Genomic DNA, 6,861 nt, shown 5'->3' with positions numbered 1-6,861 from the left:
ATTTTGATAGCACACCTAATTCTGTCCAGACTAAACCCTCAGCCTGCTTTCGTTGCAGTGGGATGATGGGTTTGCAGCCTATTTTACAAACCCCAAATGTATTTTGATAAGAAGTGCCACAGCAATGAAAGGAATCAATACAGCAGTGCCTCTGTGTGTGTGTGTTTTATATTAAGACTTAGTTGATGACTTCTCATCATTTGAAAGAAATGTTCAGCCTCAGTGCTTGAAATTATCCAGCTGCAGCATTTTCTACTCAATCCAATCTCCAGTTAATTTGATCCTTCATTTATCTTGAACAAAGCCTCCTAATAAAAACATTTGTATTACAAATGATACACTTGATCAATGGGATTGCTTTAGGCAAGTATTTGATAATTTGAACACTAGCTATAAAAAGTTCTCATTTAATCAATGTGGCTGGCCAAAATTTGGAGGGAGAGAAAGCCCCAAACCTGCACATTACTGAACAGCCAAACTATAATTACATATCAGGTTATTTAGATGTTCTTACCAACATTATTGTTAGAATTGGCCAATGTAATTGGTGTGATATTAGCCTTAATTATTTTTGGTAACACAATTAATTATTTAGTTCACTCAAAGTGACAAGAATGGAATGAATCAAAATAAGGAGCTGGCTGGGCCGGGAACTATTAATTTTCTCTCGATCCCATGATTCCTTCAGTCAAATCAATGAGATAAATAGGCAGATGGAAAAAGCCAATGGACATTTTCATTGAACAGAAGAGCATCCAGGTCCCAGGCAGGTCAGGAGATGATATTGGGCCTACACAGGGGCTGGGAAGTTTCCCTTGGGATCATTCAGGTCTGAGATGACGGTTTTTCAAACCCACAAGATCTTCAAGGTCATGGGCTGCTCTGCTAAGGGTGGTGTGTTCCCCCCCAGGCTTGTGTCCAAAGTAGGAAACATTATCCCTTGGCAGCCAAAGTGAATTTCTGCTTTATTGCATCTGTTGCTATCCTTGGATGCCTTGGGAAGAAATCACGTTGCTTGGAATGTTAGCCTGTGTTTATTTTCATTAACAGTGGTATTAATCAACATTTTCCTCTGTTCTCCACAGATGGCTCAGGAAAAGCAAAGACAAACTCCAGGTCAGGGTTTCTGTTGTTGGACATTGTTATATGTGAGAAGTGAAATTGTTCCTCTCCTTGCTCAGATTGGTGCAGGAACACTGAAAAACTTCTCACAGCTCCCCCATCCCTCCTGCACCTTGGCTGAGGAGCTTTATTTTGACACAGCCACCAGCAGGTATATAATGAAAAAAGTTCAGAAGGGCTCAAAAACATCCAGAGTGTACATCAGACTGTTTCACTTTGTTTCTTCAGCCCTTTAAAATCAGCATTTTTAGGACTTCATTTAAAGTGGGAGACAGAAAGCAGCACAGTGAGGACTCTGCTGTCACATCATGCACGGAGCTGTACGACACAGCAGCCTCAAATCTCTTTCAATCCATCACTTATTTCCCTCTAGAAACTTCCCCCCCCTCCTTTCTGGATTGTCTTTGACTGTTATTTATTTATTTGGTTAGTTGACTTCAAGGGACATTTCTCCTGGCTGGATAAAGACGTTTCACAAACAAACGCAGGGGAACGTTTCTGATGAGGGTCCCCGTGGGCAGGTAAAGCTTTGTGTCACTCAGCTCTGCTCCATCAGGGAGCAGCATTTTCCACAGCTGCTCCACCAACAGCCCCCGAGCAGCGGCGGGGACCAAAGCGAGAGGAATTAAAGGGCTGCTCGAGGTTCCGTGGGGCTCTAAAGGGCTCCCCTGGGGAGGATAAAAAAGAATTAGAAAGGGTTTTATTGACGTAGGTATGTTGCCTGTGCTTTGATACACACGCAGAGAGTAATTGTGAGTGTGGGGAGGAGGGTTCTCCACAACTGAAACTATCATTTATACCCTGTGGAGAGTTAAAAAACTCTCAGCGAAGAACATGGGCAGGCACGACGGCCCAAGGCCCAAACAAGGGGTACTAAACAGGCAGAAAGGATTTATAAAGCAGCAACAGATAACATTGCTCCACTTCAAAGAGCTCCACGGCTTCCACAGCACCCCAAGACACCGAGAGGGAAAGACATCACCGTCAGCAAAACGTGTGCTGAAAAAAACAACCCCACCTCTGGGCAAGTCTGCAGCTGCCAGGGGAGAGGCAAACACGGCGAGGCATCGGCTCAGCATCTGGAGGGGAGAGCATCTGCTGAGAGACACCTCGACACTCACTTGGAGTGAGAAATCATCGCTCTGGCTGCAATTCTTCACCAGCCAGACGCACCGAGTGAATGGAATCCACACAAATGAGGTCGTTAGCATAACCGAATACGCTCTTCATTCCTTCAAGAATGAAAAATATGAGTAATTCCCTGGCAAGGCCCAATTACAGCCTGCCAGCACTAGCACATGGGTTATATCTATTATGAAATAATAAGATAACATTAATAAGATTCCCAGAAAGGACATTAGACAGCTAATCTCACGACTGTGTACGACTGGTCTAACTATTCAGGCTGTCTCCTGCCCGCATGGCTCTACACTCTCCAGGTCTTTCTTGTCATTTTCACTGGGAAAAGAAAAGTTCAGGTCTACCAGCTTTTAAGCAGGAGGTTCTGAGTGGGAACGAGGGCGAGTCGAGTGCTCTGGGAGTGCTGAGGAACACTGGGTAGCTGCTCTCTTTTCGGGAGTTTCAGTGACAGCCATAAACGTGAGAGCTACAGCGAACAATGACGCACACCACCCGTGAAATGTCCCTGTAGACAGAGCCATGCTGGCAGCTGTATTTTGGGTCGTTAACCTGAGCTCAGCTCAGACGGCTGGCAGAGCTTCCAGCCCCTCGCTCCGACAGCACCTGAATAATCCCTTTTTTTTTTTTTTTTTTTTTTTTTTCTTCCCAATTTCCATGTGTCCTGAGGCTCCCGACCCTGCATGCACACGCAGCACCCAGAGCTGTATCAGCACAGGCAAGAAACCGGGTTTCGTCTTTTGGATGCGCATCACCCCCCCCTTCCTGAGACACCCACAGAGCTAAGCTTAAAAGAGAAAAAATGGACAGTGAGACGTACGTGGAAGCTGAGCATAACAACGCACATTGCTCAGGAGCCTGCTACGGCAGGAGGCAGCCGAGATTTCCATCGCTGTAATTTAGCAAGGCGCGTCTCAGGCTGTCGCAAGGAGCATCCAGCACCAAGGACACGTCAATAGCAGCAGCCGGACCCCGGAGTTTGGCAGGTGGCTAAATTGGCTCCGCAGCCTCGCTGGCCCTGCTCGGGGAAGGGAAGACGCCGAGTCTCAGCACAGAGGGCTGTAATGAGGATTAATAAGGCGTGTGAAGACGCTCTGTAATTGTCCGGCCGGCTGTTTCCTTTGCACCTTATGCTGCCGTTTATGCTGGTGCAAAGTGGCTGTAAAACGCCCCCGGTCTGATTCAATAGAACTCTGCAGATTCCTCGCACAGGTGTAAATTGCTCTGTGAGGTTCAGGGCACTGTCTAAACGTAAACTAATCTGATCATCTCTGTTGCCTTTTTTTTTTTCCTTCTGTAAACTCCTCTGCAGCCAATTGAACATTTTAGTGCCTAATAAACTACAAAATATCAGGTATTTCGTGCATGAACTTATGTCCCAGAAATAGAATTCGCAGCGCTGGCCTCAAGGAGAGCTGGAGCTACATCAAGATGCCATGACTGGACCACCAGCACCGCAGTTCTGTGTGCTGGTTGCTGCCCACAGCCGTGGAACATTCACATCATAAACCTCAGGGGCCGGTGCACAGTGACAGCGAGCCTGAACCCAGGAGAAGCCATGAAAAATGAGCCAACGACATAATTTGGGAGGGAACGGGCAAAAAACAATGCCTGACCTCGTTCAGACATAGGAAAAAACAACTGCAGAACTACGGCAGCTGTAAAATGAGCCTGAACTTAAATGTATGAGCTGGTATTACAGGGAATAACCCTTAAGAGGTGGAAGGCTTTGATAGACGAACTCCTACAGGTAGCTTCAACCCCTGGCAGCTGCAAGGCTTCGGTAATGAATGTCAGACTGCTGGGCAGCTGTGAGGGGAATAAACAGCTATTTGCCTTCAGTGGAAGTAGCATCAGTTTGACATATGACATTCAAATGATTCGAGCTTTAAAAGTGTGGTTAAACGACTGCTGTTTGACTTGGAACCTTGAGCCCGCCGAAGCGGCATCGCCGCCGTTTACTTTGGCTCTGTGGGGGATTGAAGCACCGAGCTTAAAAATGAAAGATCAAAGTGTTTCTGCAAATTCAGCCTGCAGTATGTCGCGTGTCCAGCTGCTAGAGAACGTGTGCTGGAGTGATGAGAGGGGTAAGGACGGGTCCTCCCCCTGCTGTGGCCTTTTGCTCTGGTAATGGCTGCTGTGGTCACACGTGGGACTGAGGAGACACAAGATGCGGGATGAAATTTGGGGAATGGGGTGAGAAGAAGGGTTATCCCCACCTGGTCCTTCCCACAGCATCCCCTTCTCCTGCCATCCTCCTCCTCCTCCACATTGGTGGGTTCCTCTTCAAGGCTCTATTCATTTTGCCTTGCAGGACACCAGCCTGCCCTGTAACATCTCCTGCTCGTTTTAGAGAAACAAGCGCTGCCAAAACTCACCTGCCTGCTTCAGGAGCCCTTGTTAAATCAGCCTGTCAGCTAACTACCAGCACTCATAACCCTTTGATAACCTACCTGCTGAAGTGCTTTGGCTTGCAATCTTCACAGTGAAACAAGAGCTCAGGACCCAAGTTGCTAGAGGAAAAAATCACTGCTTCCTGACCTTTGGGCAGACTCTGTGGGCTGATTATCTCATCGATTTTAACCAAATTGAGCATTCAATACGGGTGTCTGGAGGCCTGTCTCTCCTCAGCAGCAGGTACAGTACAGCACCAGCAGCAATAATACAGACAACCTCTACGCAAGGCAGGGTCAGGGGCAGGAAAGCTCCAGGTTTCTTGTAAATTGTGGCAGGCATGATTAGTCCACCTGGGCCTGGCCCTGGGAGCACGGGGAGCAGCCGGGGAGCCCGCAGCGAGAGCACTTCAGAGAGGGAGCACCCTGTGAAGTGCAAATGGGTGCTCTGGCTTGGAAGGAGCCAAAATAACCGAAGCAAAAACGAGTGGGACCGGATTGGAGTGATGCCACTTGAGGGGGGCCTGTCCTTGCAGAAGGAGCTGGTGCTGAGCTGAAGCCTGTTTGCTCTGGGAAGCAGTGCTGTGCTATAGGAGGGGATGTGCAGAGCAGAGGAGTTCAAGCTGAGGGCTCTATAGTCATCCTGGATGTTTTTTAGGGGGAGTCATCCTATTTTTTTAGAGGGCTTGCTTCAAGCTGTCAGCAGCTGGAGTATATTAGGGGAGCTCCTGAAGCACTTCTGCTTTAGTGCCCTCCTAAAGGAAACCTATTTGCTCACTCTGGGACCTCGCTGGATCTGAATCAAAGCATGGCATAAGGTGGACACACATCAAATTTCCCCATTGCCTAAGTGTAAATAATTAAAAAAAAATGATAGATGCAGGTAAACTGAGGCACAGGGCTGTGGAAGAGGACAGCTCCATTTCCCCTGGATATGGGGGAGTGGTGCTTGCTGGAAATCCTCTGGGAATCAGACCAGAAAGGGTTGACACCAAACATCTTCAGACAGCTGCTCAGACTGGAATAAACCCAAGAAACAGCATCCTAGGTACTGAACCTGCTGGAAAACTCAGCATCCATGCATTTCCCCACTGCAAGATCCCACCCAAACCACTCCCCAGAGCCAAATCTGTTGGCAAACTGCCCTCCAGGACACTTGGGAACCCACACAGATGGGTTCCTCCTGCCCTTTGTGCTTCTTGCCCTTAAGCACAAAATTCAGCAAAACAAAGATGAGGTGTGATGGAACTCCAATTTTGTCCCTTTGCAGCAGAACCCCAGCAGGTGCTGGGGGATGAGGCAGTGCTGTGTCCATCTCTCTGCAGCTACAGCAGCACTCCCAGCCCAGCTCTTCATCAGATGAAGATGCCTTTGAACACACATGAGAGGGGCTGAAACCCTTTGACACCTTCAAGTGAACTGTCTATTTCCAAAATGTTAAGCAGCTTTGCAAGAGAGATTATCCTGAAGGATGTTTTCCCATAGTGTTGACATTTCTGTGTGAGTGATTAATTTCAACACGGGCATGGGGTGAGGAGGCAAAACCCTTTTCTTGCTGCCACCAGGCAAAGTCTGGCCTTTGCCCCAGCAAGGCCATTAATTCATCCCTGTGACACTGCAGGTGACTTTGTCACCTTCATCTTCTTGGTCACTTCTCAAGGCAGAGACCTGAGGATTTTCCATGCCCCTTTTTATGAACCACTGTGATTGTGCAGGCACTTTTCAGCCGTCTGTCCTCCAGGGGTCTGACAGCCTGTACATTTTGTCCATCTGCTCTCAAAAACACCCTGCCTTGACTTTGGAAAAGAGGACAGCAACAGCTGAAAACAAAGATGGATTGTCACTTTTGGACATGGGTGGCATAAGGGAGTTGCAGTGCTGCAGGTGACAAGGGCAGAAGGGGAAGCTGCCTGAGCTGTTAGGAATTTTCTAACCCTCTCACCCAGCTCATTGATGACTCTCTAGAGAAGCAGCCTCACTCCTCCCCTACACTTCCAGTCAAGGGTGTCTTTCACTGGGGAATTTAATTTGCTGCAGAAAGGTTATTATATCCCTTCTGAGGTTTTCTCAATTCCTAAAAGATATAGAAAGTATAAAAAGAAGATGTATGTATATTTATACATATTAAAAGAATATATATGTATAATCTATCTACCTCTATATAAAAGAAATATAAAAAGTGCTTTGTAGTGAATAAAATTCCTTTTGC

At 47.3% G+C, this 6,861-nt stretch overlaps 1 long non-coding RNA gene across 1 annotated transcript; it reads right to left on the bottom strand.

Annotated features, from left to right (window-relative positions):
- Positions 1 to 402: 402 nt before the first annotated feature.
- Positions 403 to 3,404, bottom strand: LOC136297895 (uncharacterized). The gene is made up of 3 exons (XR_010723243.1): positions 3,080 to 3,404; positions 2,141 to 2,354; positions 403 to 1,790 (listed from the first exon to the last, which is right to left on the bottom strand). It is a non-coding gene; the product is annotated as an uncharacterized lncRNA (long non-coding RNA).
- Between the last annotated feature and the right edge of the window lie 3,457 nt (positions 3,405 to 6,861).

Source organism: Chamaea fasciata, unplaced genomic scaffold (genome assembly GCF_029207755.1).
Source record: "Chamaea fasciata isolate MVZ Bird 193981 ecotype frontalis unplaced genomic scaffold, bChaFas1.0.hap1 SCAF_16, whole genome shotgun sequence".
NCBI classification, from domain to species: domain Eukaryota; kingdom Metazoa; phylum Chordata; class Aves; order Passeriformes; family Sylviidae; genus Chamaea; species Chamaea fasciata.
The sequence above is the reverse complement of the archived record's forward strand: the minus strand, read 5'-3'. Positions and strand labels throughout refer to the sequence as shown.